This window comes from Lepidothrix coronata, unplaced genomic scaffold, assembly GCF_001604755.1.
Source record: "Lepidothrix coronata isolate B3197 unplaced genomic scaffold, Lepidothrix_coronata-1.0 Scaffold2, whole genome shotgun sequence".
NCBI lineage: Eukaryota > Metazoa > Chordata > Aves > Passeriformes > Pipridae > Lepidothrix > Lepidothrix coronata.
This window is the reverse complement of record NW_016690182.1, coordinates 10,050,435-10,072,236: the sequence shown is the minus strand read 5'-3', so window position 1 is coordinate 10,072,236 and position 21,802 is coordinate 10,050,435.

Genomic DNA, 21,802 nt, shown 5'->3' with positions numbered 1-21,802 from the left:
TGTCACAAGAACCAGCAGTTCTAGACAACTTGTAAGAAAGAAGAGGGAAAGCACAAGCAATAATCTCTCTTTGCATCTCTGTGTAGTGATTATACATTTCATTTACAGTTAAACTCACCTGCATTACCTAACAGGGATTGCTGCTATTCAAAGAAACAGAAAGGTAGCAAGCATGAATTTGGGTTCAGAGCAAATCATGGTAGGAACTCAGTGATATAACCTAGAGAAAGAAATGGAATCTCTGGGAAGACGACCATGATTGAGATTTTTAGAAACATTTGTTAAGGTTCTATGTGTAAGTCCCATTAATTTCAAAGCAAGAGGAAAACACACAAAGCCAGGCACTGCCCTAAACACCAATCTGAGCTAATTGCTGAATTAGTTGGTTATTCACTAGCTGGGGGACTGATTTTCGCTTGTGATTGCCCTTAATTTCTATACAAAATGACATTTTATTTTTTGATGGTTACAGTTCAAAATCACTACCGTAGTAAAAACAAAAAGGGATCAATCCACACCACAAGGTAACACAGAGGGTTAAGTCTCTTTCAAAAATAAATGCACAACAAAGACTTTTCTTTTTTTATTTCATATAGCATTCAGGAAGGCCAGATTCTGAGCTGAATTGTGTAAGGCAGGCAGTGCTCTACCCTTCTGTATGTGAGATAGAAGCAATTTCCATCCACTCTCTCCCTGAAAATAGGTAAAGATAGAGCAGCAAGAGCCAGAGAATGGCTGATATATTTGATATGTCTCAGTCAGTTAGGCTGGACCAACTCCCAAAGGTGACAACTGCATCTCTCAAGAAAGTTTTAGCAGAAAGAAAAGACAAGACAGAAACTTCGACAGCTCCCACTTCAGTGAGAACTCCCAACAAACTTTAGCTCAGACAAAAAGGAAGTATACACTTCAATGTAGGTTTAGATGTGGCATCTGCTGGTTTTACAAGTTAAGCCTGTCCTGCAATTGTCCAACACATTAAACAACCAGACACTAGTTTGGGAAGCTCTTTTATTTCTGTTTTGTCTGAAGTATCTCACACCATCCTCATATGAATGACAGCCAGAAATATCCAGATGTATTTCCCTATTTTTAAGGAGTCCCTACAAAACAGTGGATTCAGGCTCTAAATGTGGAATGTATTTACTCTTTTGCAGGTCAATGAAAATACAGCCAATAGGCTTTCCTTACTTTTCAATAAAGAATACAAATACACATTCTTTTGGAGATGTTCCTTAGGGAGCATTAAATTTAGATTTGGGCCACAATTTTATTAATCCTAAAAGATTTGGAAATATCTCTGATGTTCTGAATGTGGATAGTTCAGCCATTGCACCATTGCTTACAGTTAGACAGCTTCTAAAACACATTCCTTGAACTCATTTGCAGCATATGTCTTATCAAAATAAAACCCCTTTTCACTACAAGTTCATAAAAGCACATAAAGACTTTCACTATGACATCCATTCCAAATGGTAATTCTATAAAAACAAGAAAGTAAATTATACAAATACTGCCCATCTATTTACTGGAAATGATGCAAAAAAATGTTGTTTAAATTAATGTGTCTAAAGAAACTGAATCCATGAATCATTTAACTCCCCATAAATTTTCCACTATATTATTTTGAAGAGCAGACAAACAAAGGAAGATTTAGACAAATGGTGTCCAAATCACAATTTTTTAATAAAACGAAAGTGTTTTATTTTTAAGAATCATTGCAGAATATGTGAATTGGCAGTCACATAGGGTGTTTTAGGTTAAGATGATCATTCTCTTGACTGATTAAAATTTGATGCATTTCATACATTCTAACTCATATAAGGATGTTATTTGCTGCTGATTTTCTAACCCTAAACAAGAAAAAGAGCCAAATCACGTGATCTCTGCTTCTAGCAAAATAGATTTGGGTCAATATCTACGACTTTCTAAAAATTTAGGATGCACAGATCTCAAAAAATCCTGCAGACAGGATGTAGAAAGAAATCTCTATTTCCATTAGACAGTTAAGTTCACTTGACAAAAAGAGACAACAGAAGTAACACAACTGCAGCACTAATGGTCTTTACAATGGGAGGATCAAGAGGGAAATATTCCATATACATAAACTCTCTACAAAGCTTGAATTACTAAAAACTGCCTTTAAATGGTCACTAGAAATATGAAATACAGATATTTCCTTACTGAACAACTTTTATGTGATGTAAAACTCAATTCCTGCTTTACCAATAGCCAAAAAAATATTTTTCAGGGCTAGAAGAGAAACTGGAAAACTGTCACACATCAGGTCTGCCAGTAACAATGTTGATTCAATTTTTCCCCAACACAGCTCTTTGTCTCTCACAAGGGACAGCAGAGCACTGTGTAACACTTTTATTCCTGACAGTTTTTCTTGCAGGTGCATATAGTCAATCTATTTGCCATTTCCTCTCTTGCAATCCCAAAGGAATCCACCTTTATTAGCTCTAAAAGCAAGTGACATATTTCCCCCTAACTGAACAGTCTTGGGTGCTTTCTTTATAAATAAGTTATTCTGGAAATGTTTCTGTATGTGATAAACTGGAAAAGGCTATCTAACCTGTGGCAAGCCAAGAACTATTGTCTCCAGGAATTTTCCTTGAGGAAGCACTTGGGACCTGTATATTTTCATATCAAATGAAAAGCTTTGTGTATGTTGTTACAGGAAGGAGCAGGATGAGTGAAGGCTTGTCAAAGTTACAGCAGAGGTGAGACATTTCCAGAAATAATCCAAAAGAGTAAACACCAATGAAAACAGAAATGTCGTCCTGCCCACTGTTAGAAAACATATTGACTTTCTAAACAATTCCATATATGATCTAATTTTACGTAATTTAATATAATAGATACTGTATTCCCTGAATCCAGTTTCTGGAATATACTGAATGCAATTGGTACCGATTCCAAATCTGAAGATAATGCCAGTTTTCTGCAAATGTTTCAATACCTGACACAGGAAAAGCTATTCAAGTTGCTGCTGCTTCATCATAAGCTTTTTGAGTGTAAAGACAAAATTACAGCACCAGAGCCTCAGTTGGTATAAATGAAGGACTAAACTGCACAACCATAATGTGGTAAAATACAGTGAGCAAAAAAATAAAGACATCACCAGCTGGAATCAAAAGTAATATTATAACTGCTATAACTAGATAAAAATTATAGATTATCAGTCCATGCTGTTAAAAAATCAAGTTAACACCCTTTACTACTGCTCCTCCCTAGAACAAGCTCCTAGTTGCCTTGTGACTGCATGAGCAAAACAAGATTTCCTATGAGTGTTTTACTGCTAATTCTTCATTCAACAGAAAACCAAGTCCTGAAACAAAGCCACCCACCACAAAATATTTTTTAGAGAATAAATATTGTGCTAAAAATTAACAATTAAACTTCTCACTTTATTTGCTAAACATTTGTACATGCAAAATGTGCTCTAAAATGCTGCTACTCCTGGTAAGATTAAATCAAACAAGTAGAAGATAACCTACCATTCTTTGATCTGAAACATGCAGAACCAGAAAATGTTTGGACATGATAAAAATTTGACATTGTGGATGAGCTTCACATCTTTTATTCTTTTTCATAAAGAAGTGTCATCACAACTACATAAAAATAATAGATCAAATAAACATAGACACTGTTGTACACAGAGCATAAAACCTTAAAAAACACTGAATTATTCAAGGAACTCCAGCAACACTTGTAATTTACAACACTTGCAATTTTTCATAAAGCAATACTTTTCTTAATTCTCATCTCTTTTCTCTAAGGTGCCTCAGGAAAGGGAAAGGCAAAAATGGAAACCATAACTACAAATATTAAAGTGTTTGCTTTTAGTATCAGTGTAGTAAATATGCCATTACTCTTAGATGGTAATGCAATATGCAAACACTATTTGTCCCAGATCGCTACAGTAAACAAAATTTTCTGAGACTGTAATATTTTTCTCTCCTGCTATTTGCAAGATTACGCTGCCAAAAAAGAATGGTAATTTTTGAATACCTTCCCAATACAAGGTACTTCTCCTTTCTGGAACAACAGCATCACACACAGATTGAGGATTTTTTTCTGTTCTTGGGAAACTAATCATATTTTTAGCAAAGTCTTTTGGTGAAGCTGGCTTCGTTAATTCTGCTGTCTGCACTAACTTGATTATCTCCTCATTGCACTGCATGACATTTATCACAAGAAAACCAAAGAACCAGTCCTAGTTTTACCTGTGATCTGCTCCTTGCCTCTGCTGTGCCACAATAAAATTAAAAAAAAAAAAATTCTGTATCTTGCCCTCTAATTAATATTCCTGTGCCTGGGAGTTTGTGCACAAAGAACAGCTCACCAGGAAAATCACAGACACTCTAACAGTGGCTAAATTGGGAGTTATAACATATAACTTGATTTGGAGAAATTAAAACCACATCTCAATTTCACTTTTATCTCCTCTGTGTATGTTTTGTGTAATAATACTTGCACTTCTGTTTGTTCTTCAGATTTTTTTTTCCAAATTTCTCAATTTGAGTAATAGCATCCAAAAATGTTTTCCTGCCACCCGACCTTGAAAAGAATTTCCTTCTCTCTACACCTTCTAGACATGCTGCCACCATAACTAGACAGTCCTAACTAATCAAAGTGTATTTTCTTGGGCTTACACATTTCCAGTAGAGCTTTCGAGTTTGATACTCTGATACTCAACGCTTTAAAGTATTGAGACTCAATAGGAATTGAGTGGGTACACTCAATTTCCTATTATTATATTGTTATTTTCTGACCTGAGAGCACTGACACAATTTAAAGCACTTATTAGCTGCAGTGGTTTTGTCAGCTCATACTTAAAATATAATTAATTCCTTTAGTAACTGAACTTTCAACAAACTGAAAAGAGTGAATTAGATAGATAGATAGACAGATAGATAGATAGATAGATAATGCATTATGGTATATGAGTCACCTTGATCTCCTTTGGGATGGAACTCTAATTAACATTGGAACATATATTGTCTATAAAAACTCCTATAGATTGCCCAAGAGGTGACAGGAGCTCATTTTGCCAGATGATGTTAACTTTTTTGAGGAAGGTGATGAGCTGCAGCTTTGTGGTTTATGCTCAGGGAACTTTTTAAGACACTCAATATTTTAGGAATCGTGACATTCATGCCTAATGTAAGAGGAATTAACAAAAGGAAGAGAAATTATAAATCATTATGTATTAAAATATTAGAACTGAGAAAAGAACCAATAATAATACTCTGACATATCACTTATGCATGTCTTATATATAATAAGTTCAGATAATTAGAATTACCACAAAGAAATTAAGTCATTGACATGGGTTGAGTGTAAAGTATTAAAGTGATGCCATGGCCTCTGCATTTGAGATTTTCTAACATTTTTTTAAACATTTTTCAACATGTTAAAAATATGCCATGAGTTAAAAGAGTGATTATACCATTCTACACCAGCTTAGCTACTCAACCTGCAGTACAGAATACACAGAATAGTCATAAGTTTTGGTTGGTAATAGTCGGTAAACTACCAAAAAACAAGACAAACAGTAGAACTGCAGATCCACAAAACAAATCACACTATTAGGTCAAAAAACTCAAATACATCCCATAAGTGAAAGACTCAACTGAAGCAGCTCTTTTTCTTTCCCATTTACCCCTTTTGTCAAAGGAAATACCAAATTCTTTGACAGAATTTTAAGATTTTTGAAGCATTTCCAGCCATTTTCACACTACTATTTGTGTGGACAATATTAAATGTCAAGAAAATAAAAGGCAGGTTAATCTTTGCATGTTCAATAAATAATTTCTCTCAATAAAAGTGTAATTAATGACACCAGTTTATCCAATGTGCACATAGTTTTTCTGGAAGGGGTGTGTTTCATGTAACATACAACCTTAATTCTTATGAGAAATTCCTTAGAGAAATTAAAGTTGGGGGAATCTTTCAATAGCTGTTGACACTTCTGTTTGAATTGTGCCTGTTCCTAGAACTGAGATGTACAGTTCAGTAAAGCCTCCTCCCATTTCCTACATGTCACACCTGTGTTGCTCTCTTCTTATTAAGTACTTCCCATGGAATGATGAATTTTTGTATCAGTTGATATACATTGAGCTACTCAAGGTCTGCAGAACAAAGACAGATATTGAAGGGCTCTGAGCTACCTATTAAAAAACCTGATAAAAAACGCTCCCTGTCCTCTCAGTGAAAGCAGCTTTCACATTAATAACCCATTTTACACATTCATTTCCCTGCAATCAGCCTGGAACATCCCTCTCAGCACGCAATTATCGTGTTTGTTGCATTTGCAGTGATTTTTCAGGAGTCTGCCAGAGGACTGTTAGTGTTTCACGTGTCCGTGACACCTGGCACCCACTGTGACTCTGCAGAATTTAATGGTAGCAGGGGAATTGTTATTGTCTGTTGCTTCACTGGTCCATGAACCGAGGATTCCTGAGCAAGGCTTGGCACAGAGCAGCAAAGCAGCTGTTGGGCCCCATTGTTGTCGAGAATCCTCATTTTGACAACTACTAATCATGTATTTACTCTGAACAGTGAATAATCTCATACGTTTATTATTCTCAGAATATATTTACCCAACAAGTAATGGCAACTCTAAATGAGTTTCTTATGTCCTAGCAAAAGAACACAAACAGTAATTAATTGGTTTATTGTTATTTAGCTACAATTTATTTATTTATTTCCCCGAGCCATTCATTGGACACACCAAATGAATAATGGCAGGTAGCTTTTTCTGGCATTTATGGTTAGCAAGTTTCTGGCAAAATTCCTTATGAACTATTCTAGGGAACCTCAATTGTGTTTAAGATGAGATATCTAATTATGTCCTGAATTGGGAACAATTAAAAGGCAAGAAAATGCCTTCATATGTTGAACAGGTTCAAGTTGGTCATTGTCTATTCTGTGTTAAAATTCAAAGCAAAACAGCACAAAAAGGAAAGAAAACAGAACAAAGCAAAAAAAAAAGCCCCAAACCCTGAGACAGAGTTACTAATCTGTTTAAATTGCACAACATTATTTAGGTTTGTCTGACAGGCAGTAAATGTAATCCATTCCCCAGGAAGCTAAAAACCAAAATCCTTAGTGATGGTGTGAAGGCAAATGAAACTGAGCTCTGACCTGTACATGCAAAGACAGAAAGAAAGGAGTCATTCACCTTTTTCAGATTCTTAGGACAACAATTCAGGAAAATGGCAATGGATGTCATATAATTTCAGAAAGTTTAGGGTCAAGTGCACAAAAACTGAAGCAGGTTATAGGGAAGGTTATGCATGGGGAGTGCATGGCAATGATAACAACATGTTACTCAAACTCCTGATACTTGCATCACATTTTAGAATAATGCAGTTCTTTGTCCTTAACTCGAATTGTCAACCAGCTGATCTCACCAAGGATTTGTAAGCTCTCATTTCTAAAGTTGCAAAAGACATAATTATTCTTATTAATTTTCCAGAAGAGACACTCAGCATGGAAACTGGTAGTGGGTCAAAACCCAAGACAGGTTTAATCTACAACAGAAAGTATTACCAATTTTATACTTGGGAACTCTTATCTAGGATAAGTGTCTGACTAATAAGTTGGACCTATGTAGCTATATCAGTTTATACTCACAAATTACTCAATTCTCAGAAATATCTTTCCTATATGAACTGAGCAATGGGCAGATAAATGGTGATAGGTTTACTAAAAATATTACCTCTAAGGATGGCTAAATATTACACATTCAAAATGCACAAAAATATTACAAAGAATATCATGATTGAATAAATCATCTGTATGTGTTTTTTGTTGCACTATGAAAATACTGCAATAATGCCTTAGTATGAGATTACTGAATGCATTGCACCATTTTCTTCTGTTTGCTTCTCCCTGAAGTAAAATAAATGATAATTAATGATAAACACATGAGAAAGGAGTGCTACAATTGCAGTTATTTGGAAGAGATGATAATTAAAAACTGGATTCACCTGCACCACATTAACTGTCTTGAAGCAAGTCCAGCAGCAAACAGAAGTACAACACATCACACAGTTTGGAGATCATGGCCGCTGTCCTTCTGTCCTCAGAGCCCAGGTTTAGCAATTTTGAAATATTTTATAGCAATTAATTTAACTTAAAAATGAAAACCTACGAGAATGCCTTTAGATGGCAAGAACAGCAGGCTGTGTGGCTGCAGGGCTGCCTCCTTCCCCTGGGAGAGGAGCTCCCAGGCAGTGCTGCAGGATCCAGGACTGAGTCCCTGCCCCTGGGAAGTGCTCTCAGATCAGGTTCTTGCCCTTGGCACAGCCATGGACCCCATTAATCCGTATACCAACCACTGGGCTGGTGTCCCAGCCTGATCCCAGCCCTGTCCCACCCCTATGGATTTGGCTGGCAGGGATGGGGCTGTTTCACTCTGGTCATGGTCACCAAGCTCCTGATCCTCTTTCCAGCCCTGTCCCTCCCTCACAGGTCTGATGACTGGGAGTGTCCAATAGCTGGAGGGTGCCCTTAAGTGGAAAATCCATTAAAATGGAAAATTTTTGTCCAACAGTGAGAAGATTCGTCCCTGGCTTGTGACTAGATCATTCCCAAACAGCACTAGTGCAGGTGAATCAGGATATATCATCAGACAGACATTAATCTTAAACCTATTGCCTGAAAACCTATTGCTACAGAAACCTACTTTTGTAGGAAGTACAAGGTTCAAGGATGGTTTCTATGAGAAGCACAAAAAACTGCAACTGCACTGATGATGGTAATACAGCATGGGTGATCATTAATTATGAAATTAATTCATTAGAAGCACATGGGGTACAGTCCTGGTGTTCATTTAAACTCTGAATGGAGCATAAGGACATGCAGGCCATATTTTCACCCCCACAGAGAACCACTGGTAAGTTCTTGGGGGGAAAGTGTGTAAATATTTAGTTGGGGCTACTGGTCTGACAGCAGGGCTGCTGATAGTGACAGTGGGAAGTTATTTTAACAAGCTCTTAGTATGAATCATTCCATAGTCAAATGAGAGAAGCAGTGAGGTACAACACCTACCTGCCTTAGGATAAGCCTGGGGAAAAAGGAGTTAAAGGCAAGAGGGAGAGAATCTTTGAGCAGCTAAACACAGTTAAAATCAAAAGGTACATACAAAATACTGCAGTCCCAGACTGGCACTGAAACACAAGCAAATGTTATATTAAAACATAGGATGCAAGAACGCTGATGTTTATGAACTATTTAAAAATCTACTGTTTTAAAATGTTGTGAAGTAGCGTCAAAATAATTCATTTTGTTTGCTTTTTTTTTTTGCCCCAAATCCTTTCTGTTTTCAGTCACTGATCTCACCTTCTGTCTTTAGCTGGAATGCTGCCCTCCCCCGTAATCTAAACACTTAATCTTCTTTCGGAAATAAAAACATTCAAGGTCTGGTTTTCTTGAAAAGACTATAATGATTTGTGTTGAAATATGGGATTTAACTCATCATCAAAACACTTGGATTTGTGACTCCTACTGAATTTTATGTTCCCTTTTAATGCCCATCTCTCGGGAGCACCCTAATATTGTGAGGGCAAGCTGTGTGAATTCAGAATACTTCTTATTTCTCTTATAACTTTCTATGATGTTTACTGTTATTTTTCCTCCTTCTCCTGCTTCTCCAGCCTCCAATTAAAGGCTGGAACAATTTATTGAATTGTAAGTTCACTAAATGAATAGATATATATAGACAGTTGAAAGCATCAGGATTCTCTACAGGGTTTGTTTATCATTGTCTAAATCTTGGTTAACAGCTTATTACCCTTCTAAATATACAACTATTTATTTCAGTATTTATGTCCAATGTTTGTTTTCCATGGTAACTGCTAGATCAACTTGACATACACAGAAGTAATTCTATTCGGATGCATTTACCTCCTTGTTAGAATTCATCCATATTTTATGGTACTTAAAGAGAAATAACAACAAATTCTCAATATATGTTTCAACTTATTTCATGTATAAAAGGTACTTGACTGTTTTCTAGCATAGTGCATATGACTAAAAGTGTCAAACAGCCAATTAAATCAGCTGGGGGGGAAATCATGGTAACCTTTGAATATTACTTGACCTGTGGGTATTTCATCAAGAGCTACTTTTTGAATTTATACCCTGATGTAGTTTTAAAAAAGGAAAACATATACATCTCAGCAAAAATACAGTTTCTCTAATTATCTTTTTCTACCATCTTTTCTTACACTTCAGACTCCATAATCAGTTGATTAGAGGGATGGAGCACCTCTCCTATGAGGAAAGGTTGACAAAATTGGGATTGTTAGCCCTGGACAGGAGAAGGCTTTGGGGTGACCTAATTACAGCCTTCCAGTACCTGAAGGGAGCCCACAGGAAAGATGGAAAGAAACTGTTTACAAGGCCCTGGAGTGACAGGACAAGGAGGAATAGGCTCTCACTGACAGACAGTAGGTTTAAATTGGATATTAGGAAAAAATTCTTCCCTGTGAGGGTGGTGGGGCCCTGGCACAAGTTGCCCAGAGAAGCTGTGGCTGCCCCATCCCTGGAAGTGTCCAAGGCCAGGTTGGATGGGGCTTGGAGTAACCGGGGATAGTGGAAAGTTTCCCTGCCCATGGCAGGGCGTGGAACTGGATGATCTTTGAGGTCCCTTCCAACCCAAACTGTTCTGTGATTCTGTGATTCTATATTCTAACATCCCTCAAAAAAGAACCCTGCTCAGTTCCAAACCTCTGGAAAAAACCAGTCCACATGTGAAGACAACTTGACAAGAGCAATATACTGCTAACAGCAGAGTTGCAGGGAACTGAATACACAAAATACCTCCTGATCTTTGTCCTAGGATCCATGGAAGAAAAGAGGTCAAACAACTGATTGGTTAAATTGTTGTACATTCAGAGGATGGTACCAGACTGAACCACATCCTTGGTTCACTGAAGAGACTAGACCCACATTCTTCCTCATCTGCATCCATGGAATAGCCTGACTTGTTAATTCACATGCCATGTTTGGACTTATAGATCATGGGCAAAGCAAAGAGCAGAACTACATATGAATAGTTCAGAGAAATATAAACCCACTGCTCAGAAACACCAAGGGCAACTGGTGAGCTACCTCTGCTCGACCTGTTCCACTGAATGTCATTGATATCTGATTTATCAGTGAAATCAGAATATACAGCCCTAGAACTACCAAAATTAAGGCACACCCCAAAGGGAGTGTAGGGGGTTAAAGTGAATAATAACTACAGCACAACTGGAAAGGAAACTGGATATAATAGGATCTGTAATTACACAAGGCAAGAAATAATTCAAGACTGCAACATAGGAGAGTACAGTACCAGGAGAGATTAGAGGAAGAAAGAAATCAGACTGGTCATGAAGTATTGTATACACTGTCGAGTTTCCAACAGGGAATAATTCACTTATGTGATTCAACTCTTTCTCCCTCTTCACAGCCAGAAACCGCCCTGAAGTTAAACAGAGGACACAATTAAGAGATTCTGTGAATTCTTCAATATCTTCTGTACCAGCAGCCATATTCCAGTCCCTCCTGCAGTAAATGAGTAATAATAATGATAATAGTCATAATTAATATTAAACTCTTAGTGAAGGTTTATTATCTTCAAGTTCCATTAAGTAATTAGCCCATTCATTAAGATTGCTTGTGTAAAAGCAAGCAAGTTACACAGGGACACACCCTGCAGGTCCAACATTTAATAATCTTTTTTAACAGTAAAAAATACTAACATTTATTTCTTACTATAGTAATGATCTAGTCCTAGAGTTATGCAAAACAAAACTGAAGAACACTTTTTTTGGAGTTCTTATCTTTTCAGAACTTTCTGCTGGTTGTACAATATCAGCTGGGAAAGACTGCACAGGAATATGTATGTGCTTGTTTGAGATAAAAGTCTACCCTGCAAAGCCTAAGAAAAAATGCTAAACCCACAAATTTTATAAGACAAAGCAGAGATGAACACAGATCTGTTTATTATACACAGCTCCAGAAATCCCAATCAACATTTTGAACTCAGTAGACCAAATCCTGCAACCACACAGATATAAATCCAGAGCAATTACACGGTTATTGAGAGATGTTGAGTAAGAAGGAAAGTCAGAAAACCAGCAGCACAGTATCCACCGTCCCAACCGGAACTGAAACTGGTCTTCAGTGCCTAACATTTCATGTCAATATTCTCCTATGTTCTTAAATTCACTTTCCTTGTGAAAGGGGACCCAGATGGGTCACCTTTAGCCAGTAAAATAGCTGGATATATTATTGATTTTATTTTCATTTAGGCAGCTGGCCCAGTGGAAAATAAAATTAAGTAGAACTTTTGTCTTTCTGGGAAAACTGAAATGTATGTGAAGTTCAGAGTTCATGGAGACTTTTTTTGCATAATACTAAACTGTGATTATTCTAATGAGCCAGACTATAGTCTGCCTGAAAACACTGCTCATCTTTTGATTGGCAAGAACAAATGCTTCAGATCAGATCTGAGAACTTTCACTTGCATTTTGTTACATTCTGGTTTCAAATGCAACTGTTTCTTTCATTTTATACCTTGATTTCTGATGACAGTAAAAAACTAAGAGCTGTGCTTGCTCTTATTTTGCCTTTAATGTTGTTTGCAAGGTCACAAGTTTCTCTTCTTCACGCAAGTGAAATGCAAAACTATCTTAACTTACTTCTGAATAAAACAACTACTGAAAAAGAGGGAGAAGTAAAGGCATCTTCTTCTACAGCAAAACAAAATTTGGTACGGTATTTTCTGAAAGTTACACCCTATTTCCTGCTTTCACTTATTCAGCTTCCAAAACAAGACATAAAGAAAGTTTTGCCTTACTAACGTCTTGTTTCTTTGCCTGAGAACCCCATCTCTGGAGAGACACAGAGCTTGGAGCAGGCCGTGTTTTAAGAACGTGTTTCTAATTAAGTGAACAGGTGGCTCCAGCCAGCAGGAACTACTGAGCAAACAAACCCAGGGAGAGCTGGGACTGCTTGTAGCAGATGGTGTGGTCTTTGTACCACTTTAATGAAGACTGTGCCTGAGCTCTCTGTTGGGTTTAATAGAACACTTTCCTTATCATTTGTGCAACTACATTTGCACCAAAATAAAAAGCAATGATTTCTAGATTAGAAAAGCAATACATTCTCTGCACCCTTCAAACATGTTCAAGCACAGCCTTATCTGCTAAGTATGTATTATACATAACAAAATTCAGATAGAAAGTCAATTCACACCTAACACTGTTATCTATACCCATCCACCACAATATATACTGTTGTAATATTTGTATCATGCCAGAAATCCTCCTGTGAACCTTTGCACGGGCATTAAGTATTTAAAGAGCAGATAGACATTTATAGATTTTTGGCATTCTCTTGCTAACCCCTGTTTCAAAATTAATCTAATAATTATTAAGAATAAATTTGTTAAATTATAAGCTTCCCTTTATAGATTTATGTGACCATACTCCAAATCAGAGTTCATATTAGGAATGGGAAAATATGTTCAAATGTTCTTAATGAGGATCATGGTTCTATTTTGCATCCTTACATTTACTTAGGAGAGGGTGATCTAAAAGAAGAACAGTTTTACAAAGGGAATTCCTATAGAAAAACGACCATTCCAACATGAGTAAGGATTAAAAAGAAAAATAGGGAACAGAACAGGAGAAATTCCCCATAGAAATTCAGTAATCAAATCCAGAAATTCCAATAAATTCCCCTGTTGTACAGTCCAGTATTATCACAGAGGGCTCATGAATTTATATTCATACATACAGTCTTCCATTCAAACACTTCCTAAAATGCATCCATCTGGACGACAGCTCAAATACCTTCCAAGACAGTCCTGCAAAGCGGTTGTCCCAAATCAGGAACAACTTCCTCATCCCTGAGGTCCACTGGAGGAGGGAAACCTCCCTTTTGCCACATGGCTGTTTCAGGGAAGCACTGTCAGGCATCCAGAGGAAATGTCTGGAGAACTGCTGGGAAGTTACACAGCAGGGATGCAGGAAAAGTAACTCAGTGAGTGGGGAGGGAAAGAGATGCACAGAAATGTTATGAGAACACATTTGAACCTGATCTATAAACTTCCACACTGTCAGAAAAGAGATGCTGCAGTGATTTCAAAGTAATGTAGCTGTCTGGTCATTTTTTATTGTCAAATTTCATTCTATCATTAGGGCAATTAATATCCATAGTGGCCAGCATATATGGCAACTGAAGGCCAGGACAGTTGTCATTTATCTCTAAATGCAGAGAAAAATGATTTTGGCTTTATCAAATAGAAAAGGTATTTAAAAGGATGAGAGATTAATATATAACAGCTAAGGGTGCCATATATTTTACTGAAATCTTTGTTTCTATTATTATATTTCCTAACATGCTACAGTGTAGCCTGACTATATGTTTTAGATTTAAATTCACATGTTCAAAATGCATTTTAAAAATTAAGCAAAACATTTACTATAATTAAAGCATTCACAAAAAAAGAATATATCTACTTCAAATTGTCACAAAATATATATATTTCTTTTTAGAAGAGAAGGGTTAGAAATGTTACTGATGTGGAAAAGATGGACACTCACAGAAGTAGATCAGATGGATGGATCAGAAAACGAAAGCAGGAAAAGCATCCTTTTAACTCTAGCACTTTTATCAAGACTGCTGCACAATTGTTATAATATCACTTCTTAATTCATTGAAAACCATGTTCTACCCTATCTTTGTGCCCAAATTCAACTGTTAAGGAAAAATAAAGATACAACATGACCCCTTCTGAAGATAAATATTCCAATATGTAATAATTTGGCTGGAATACTGCGAGAATCACAGCATACACAACTCATTATTCTTACTACTCATATCACTGAACTTGTCTTCCCAGTTCTATTTATTTTTCACCGGAGTAATTCTATGGAGAACTTCAAAGCAATTAGTTCAGGAGCACATGTTAAAGGGTGAAGGGTTTCAATGTTGCAGCAATGTAAGATAACTATAGATCACAAAATCTGTCATGGAATAATGCAAGAAAGAACAAAGCAAATTGAAGCTTTGTTTTCAAAAGATAAGAATGCAATGGAATGCATCACCAGCTCCCCTCACTTCTTGTGCTGTCTCCCTAAATGAGACTCCCTGCCTGCATAATTCAAAGTCATTGGTTAATTATCCTGTAGCAAAACCACATTTTGGGTGCTGTGATTTGAACATAATGATGTGACTATAATTTGAACAAATTAGAAATATGCAAAGTTGAATACTTGATTTCAGATATAATCCAGTAATTAAAGACATAACAAATCATTTAGCAGGAATGTTGCCATTGTTACTGAGAGAAGCTGCTAATTGCAGTGCCCATATCTCCCCCTATATCTGCAGTGTTTAACTTCCACCACAAATCAAGTTCCAATGGTAAAAATAATGAATTAAAAGGTATATTTCCCAGGTTTTTATACCATGTAGACAATATTGAGTAAGAAAGGAACAAGATGGACTAAACAGACATCATTTGAAGTGTCAATTCAATGTTTACTATACACTTTTTGTACAATAGAAAATATTAATGTGCCTGTGTGTGAAGTTACAGAGATAATATGCAAGTATAGTAAATATAAGGAGATAACCAAACACAAAATGAATGCTAAGGAATATTTCTTTTACAAATATGTTGGTGGTGTCATCCTGATAATTTTATATGTATTTTTGCTATCCATTCACCCAATTCAGGCATATTTCTGATACTGTTTATGAAAGATATTTTTCCTTAATAGAGTACCACGATTCTGGATGCATTTTAGGCATCAGCATTTCCAAACATTCCTAGGAGCTCTCCCTGTGGCAGCTGCTCTCAGGTACTCAAGGTTAATGTCACTGAGTGTTCTTTCACTGGGAGACCTGTGAAAAAGGCCTGCTCCGAATTCAGCAATACAAAGGCAAATAGCAAGAGCTATTCCACAGCCACCTGAATTTACAGGCAGACTTTTATTCCCTGTCATCAGTGTCATTTCAAATCCTACAGAGACATTGGTTCTGCCATCCTGATGAAAAAATTTAAGCATGTTTCAAGTGGATTGAAAATGCACGTTCAGCAGTCCTGCTCAGCCAGGAATATTGTTCAACAGTGACCAAAAAGAGAGGATGAATGATATGAATGTTTTACAGGTCAAATCTGCGATGTGAAAACTCAAATGAAAACCTCCTTTCCTCATTCCTTGTTCCCTTAGCAGTCTGTTTGATCACAGAGGTAAACCTCTGCTTTCACACATGTCAATTTGCCTCCAGGAATTGTTCCAGTGTTGCCTATTTTTTCACCCCTCCTGCTATAGGGAAAGGATAAAATCCTTTGAAATGCAATCTTGTGCTTCTATAGGAAAAATATTTTTTTCTATTGACAGTGATCACCACATCTGTGAGTGTTTTTGTGTCTCAGCAGTCAGTTCAAAATCTGCTCTGGTGAGATGAGACTTAACATTCAAATAACAAACACAGGCATCTGCTCAGGTTTTAAGCACAGACTTGAAGTTACTTTAGAGGGATGAGTTGTTTTTACAGATAATGATTCACAGACTTTGAGCGAATCTACTACTGGTGACTGACCTATGTCCATTTTCCTTCTTAAAAATCTCAGTGTTTATTTCCTCAATGTACAGACAAAACATCTCCTTAAAGTCCCCAGGAATTCTGTTTAATTGGTGAGTTACATAAAAGCACTAAATAATATTATATTCTGCTTGTCATATTTGATGAGATAAATTCATCAGCCTCTGTCTTACTTTATTTCTGTCACTGTGACACAATTTTGCAAATCAGTGAAATGCCCATGATAATACCTTTCCTCAGGATAGTTAAACATGCCAATTGGTAATTAGCTATTAACATCTGTGTTTTGTTCAAACAATTGTCTCCTGTAAATACTCCTTAAGAACTAAACCTTTGACTCTGTTAGAGAGGAGAGCAGGAGAAGGGATTATGAACCAGAGAATCTTAGATTTGGCTGGGAATTGAATCCTGTATTGCCCATCAGTTCTCTTTTCTTCAAACAAGAAAGGCAATGTTGTAACACAATAGTTCAGGGCTAAAGCATTCCTGAAAAGGCAGCACTTGAAAATGGCATAAATAATGCAAACAATATCAGTGTTAGGAAAAAAAAAAAGTCAGAAGAAACCCAGATATATTATCAAGAGAAGAAATATTCTCAGTGACTTCATACGCTGTCAGTAAGTGCAGTAGTAAGTAATACCCATAACCTGGATGCCAGGATAATAACCAGGAACTTCAGAAGTCGTGTTCCACAGTCATCCACTCTGAAATGATCTAAATTTGCTAATCTTCAGGGACATGGAAGAACTCAGTTCAGGGGCCAGGCTTGGAGAAGGAAGTATAAATGGAGGGCTGACACAGCTGATTGCACAGACAGCACTGGATTTACCTCTGTTATTCTACTTCACATTACTTGGATCTTCAGAATGATAGACTGAAGTGCTTGGAGAAAGTCTACATGCATCAAGAACTGAAGAAAATAATAGTTCTAACACATGAATCTCTCAATTATTTAGTACCCTCAGGCATTAGTCATTTCATTTATTCCAGATTAAATACTGCTCATTTGACTTTACTACTGTTCATATAAAAAAAGTGAATTTCCATAGAGTGGTGAAGAATTTTTAAAAGGTCAATATCATGGTAAGATAAGCTAGAATAAGTACTGGACACAAAGAAATGGAAAACCCACCCAAGCGAGATATCTGAAAAGAATTATATCAATACGAATCAGTCACAAGAACACCAATCAAAAAGGAAATCTGACATTAAATTATTGAATACATTTCATATAAAAAAAAGCTATTTGTGGCTAGGAACTGGGCTCAAAAATAAGAATGCTGACTGTTCAAAAGAATTTTTTGATTTTCAGACTCTCTTATTTGTTTGAGAGAGGGAAAAAAAAATGAAAGCATCTCGGCCTAAGGATTTATGATATTTTGTTTGAGAGGATTCAGGATAAATCTTTCTGAAATCTGTAGTAAGATTTTTTTCCTATTATATCACTTCAAGTATAGGAGCACACAGAAGTTTGACAAGGATTGGTATGGAAGAGAACTTTCCTTGTGCAACAGCTACCTGGAACTTCTGGAACCAAGACAGACTAAAGCAAGGACCAGCTTTCAGTGTCGCTTCCAAGGGCTTTAACACCTCTGTGTAGAAAAAATGACCTATAATGCAGTTTAATTGGATTCACATGGAATTCAGTGCAAACACTCTGGCAACGTTCCTAAGATGTAGCTGCTCTTACCACTGTCCTTTTACCTCACTTTAGTGTTTCTTTTCACTGGAGCTGACTCAGAAGCTAAAACTGAAAGATGGTTACACAGGGGCCTTTAGTAGCCTGTGAAGGCAGAGGTGACAACGTCCAAGCACTGACAGCCCTCAAGTGCTGTCCTACACTACTTTCTTATATTTGGAGTGGACACAAAAATTCTCCCTCAGTTGCCTGGAAAGCACCAGTGGTGTATCCCGCTGAGGAACAAATAACCTTGGGGCACACCCACTGAAATTCCTACATCTTATCTACATCAGTGCCAGTCAAACCTGGCTTCAGTAACTCAAGAGTGGCTTTTCATGCAGCTGCAAGTACACAACAGAGACGGAGTAATCAACAGTCAGATTTAAGCTACTCACTCAAATTACTACTTATTTTTTGGTTTTCTTGTTAAGTTGTACTGAACTGCTAACCTCATATCCACTCTAATAAAAGGTCAGAATCCTGCTATTCTTAACACATCATGCAACCTAGTAGTTCATTTTCTTTCTTCAAGCTGCACTTCAGCATGATGCCACTCTGGAGGTTATTGAAATTATTGTTCATGTCCTGAATATCTGGTTAAACAGAAATGTGTGAATCAAATTATTAACTAAAATGAAAGGAGAAAAGATGACAACATAAAGGGTCTTATTTTTAATTCTCTTTGCAAATCTCAGCAGTTAACAGCCACATGAATAGAAATCAGTTAAGGTTCATTACTGTCACAATTCATCCAGAGAAAGAGAAAGATAGAAGTTCTGGTAAATTAATTTTTACGCTTGTGACCCGGTAAATAATGTTCTAGTTAGAGCTATGACTTCTTGCAACCCAAAGCTCATATAATTTCTATAATAATATATTAATTTTTTGCATTGCTAAGTGCTGTTAAATGCAGATCTGAAGGCTATAAAATTGAGAACAAAAATGAGAGCATTTCTTTAAAAATCACAGATGTATATTCAAAATTTTTAGCCACGATGAGACTATTTAAATAAATGAGAAAACAAGGCCGTCTGTCAAACCTACAGCAATCCAAACGAAAAATCAAATTTATAATGAGCCTACCACAGATGACATGCTTCCATTTTCTCTTCACACATGGGAGAGGGTAGATTTTCAGTTAGCTTGGATCATTTAACCAATGCCCCTGTAATTCAGATGCAAGTGCTGAGCGTGTTACCTGAACAGACAGCAGAGGCAGGTGGAGGGGGGGATTTGTCCCCACAAAAGGACTTTTATCATATCATAATTCTGTTTCACTTGCAAAAAAGAATGAAGAAATTAATTCAAATATATCTAGATTACATCTAGAAAATGGGGCCACATTATATTATTATATTTATTGAATAATATTCTAGTGATTAAAAATTCATTCACTGTGGAAGTTGCATTAAGAGGATTCTCCTTTGACGAATGTGCAGGTTGGTTTAGGAGAGGCTTAAACTGGTGAAACAAGGCAACTTGCTAAAAACACAGGGGGCCTTTTCATCTTGTTTAACCAGTAGCATCTAAATTGCACAGTGGGCAAGCAAGTAACTGTGATCATGAATTAAAAAGGTGACTAATGAATTACAGATTAGCATTGTAACGTTGGATTTGGATGTTAAAAAGACACTGTACATCTTCTCATCTGCTAAATGTAGGTCTCTGATGTGGACAAAAATTAATTTCCATTGATGCCAATGTCTGGCAAACTTCTCAGTTGCAGGACTTTACGTATTTTCAGTACACACAATCAAGTACAGAATGATGGGGTTTTGCCTCCAACATACACTACTTCAAGTTTTGCAATACTCTGTGATAAATTCAGGTTATAATTTATGCTCATTTTCACTACTCTACAGGTAGTTTCTAAAGAAAGCTTTCAGCAATGGTTAACATCTGTATGAATTAATTTTTCAACTAATAATAAGAGAATGAAAATTCATAATAAGCAGTACCTTCTTCAAGTTTATAGTAACACCATACGACAAAGAAATCACGACCTCGACAACTTAGGAAATATCTTACCACGTTCTTTTCCCATCCAAGATGAAAATAGAGATGAGAATGGAAGGAAGTAAACCTAGACACATGGTATCATCCCATTTATAACAATTTTACTTTCTGATATGTTTTCTGTCTTACACCACCACTAAGAGGAGTCTTTGTCTACCACAACTTCTCTTGTGTAAAAATTAAACAACCAAGATAATACAATGAATATCAATAATGTGTTCTAGCTTTACCTTTTTCCTCTCATTTTAGAATTTTAACAATATGAGTTATAATTATGGAATCATAGAAACACTGGTTGGAAGGAACCTGCAGGTGAAGCAGTACTAGACCAGATCAGCCTTGTAAGGCTCAGCTTTTAAAACCTCTGGACTCTTCCAGGGACCCACTATGATGCTCTCCTTCTCTCCTACTGAGGGAGGTGTCTCCAGCATGCACTATGAATCTCTGATCCTCTAGCTCCTGGTCCTTATTTTACTCTCTGCCCCATCCCCTGTAAGTCTCATCTTTGCCAGACCAAACAAGCCCCAGGCCCTCAGCCTCCCCTCACAGGCCCCGTGCTCTGGGCTCCATATTTGTGGCCTCTTCAGTTTTTAACATCTTCATGATCTAAGGGGCCCAAATTTGAATGTAATATTCCAGATACAACAGCAACATATTGCCCAGTTGGGAATGATTATCAGGCCCAGCTGGTTTAATGCAGGGTATCAGATGACCCGATGATCACTGCGGGTCCCTTCCAACTCGACATGTTCAGTGATTCTGTGATAACTGATACCTTTACTGGAGTGTAAAGTCCTTGCTTACATACTTGATTCAGACCCAAAGTGTAACCCAGGTAAGTCTGCTCATGGATTTTGTGTTTTCATAGGAAAAACATGAGCCTTCCTGCATTCCTGAGGTGCTTTCTGTGCCTCCCTCGGAATCGTTGAGACCAAAGCCTGAGAAACTTCTTTCCCATTACAAATGTCCAAAAGAGAAACATGTCAGAACAAAGACAGACTGCACCTAATCCTATTAATGCTGTGCAAAATCAATCTCCTAAAGCTTTCTAGTGCTTGCAAACAGGCAGTCAAGATGCCTCTGGTGATGGACAGAAATTGCGGGTTTTCCTCCCCATTTTGTTGCTATTTCTTATTTTCGTTCTCTTTGCTGTTGCTGCAAACTGATTGACTGTAAAAGATCTACTTCAATGTCAGTCTCCTGTTAACAGCTGGGAGGTCACTTTGTCTTACTTGCAGCCACAAAGAAACACAAGATAATCACACTGTGACAGCCATACCCAGCAAGACAGCAAGGGAAGCAAATCTCTTTGCCCATTTCAGCCCTTACTGAATTTCCAGACAGTGAAAGGAGAACATTCCTTTTCAATTCCATTAATGGTGGATAGCCAGTAGGAAAGCTTATTTTCAGCTCATAAAGCATGTTTTCAGGAGAAAGGTAGAGTTTTTCCCTTCTCTGCTACTAAAAGAAAAAATCTAC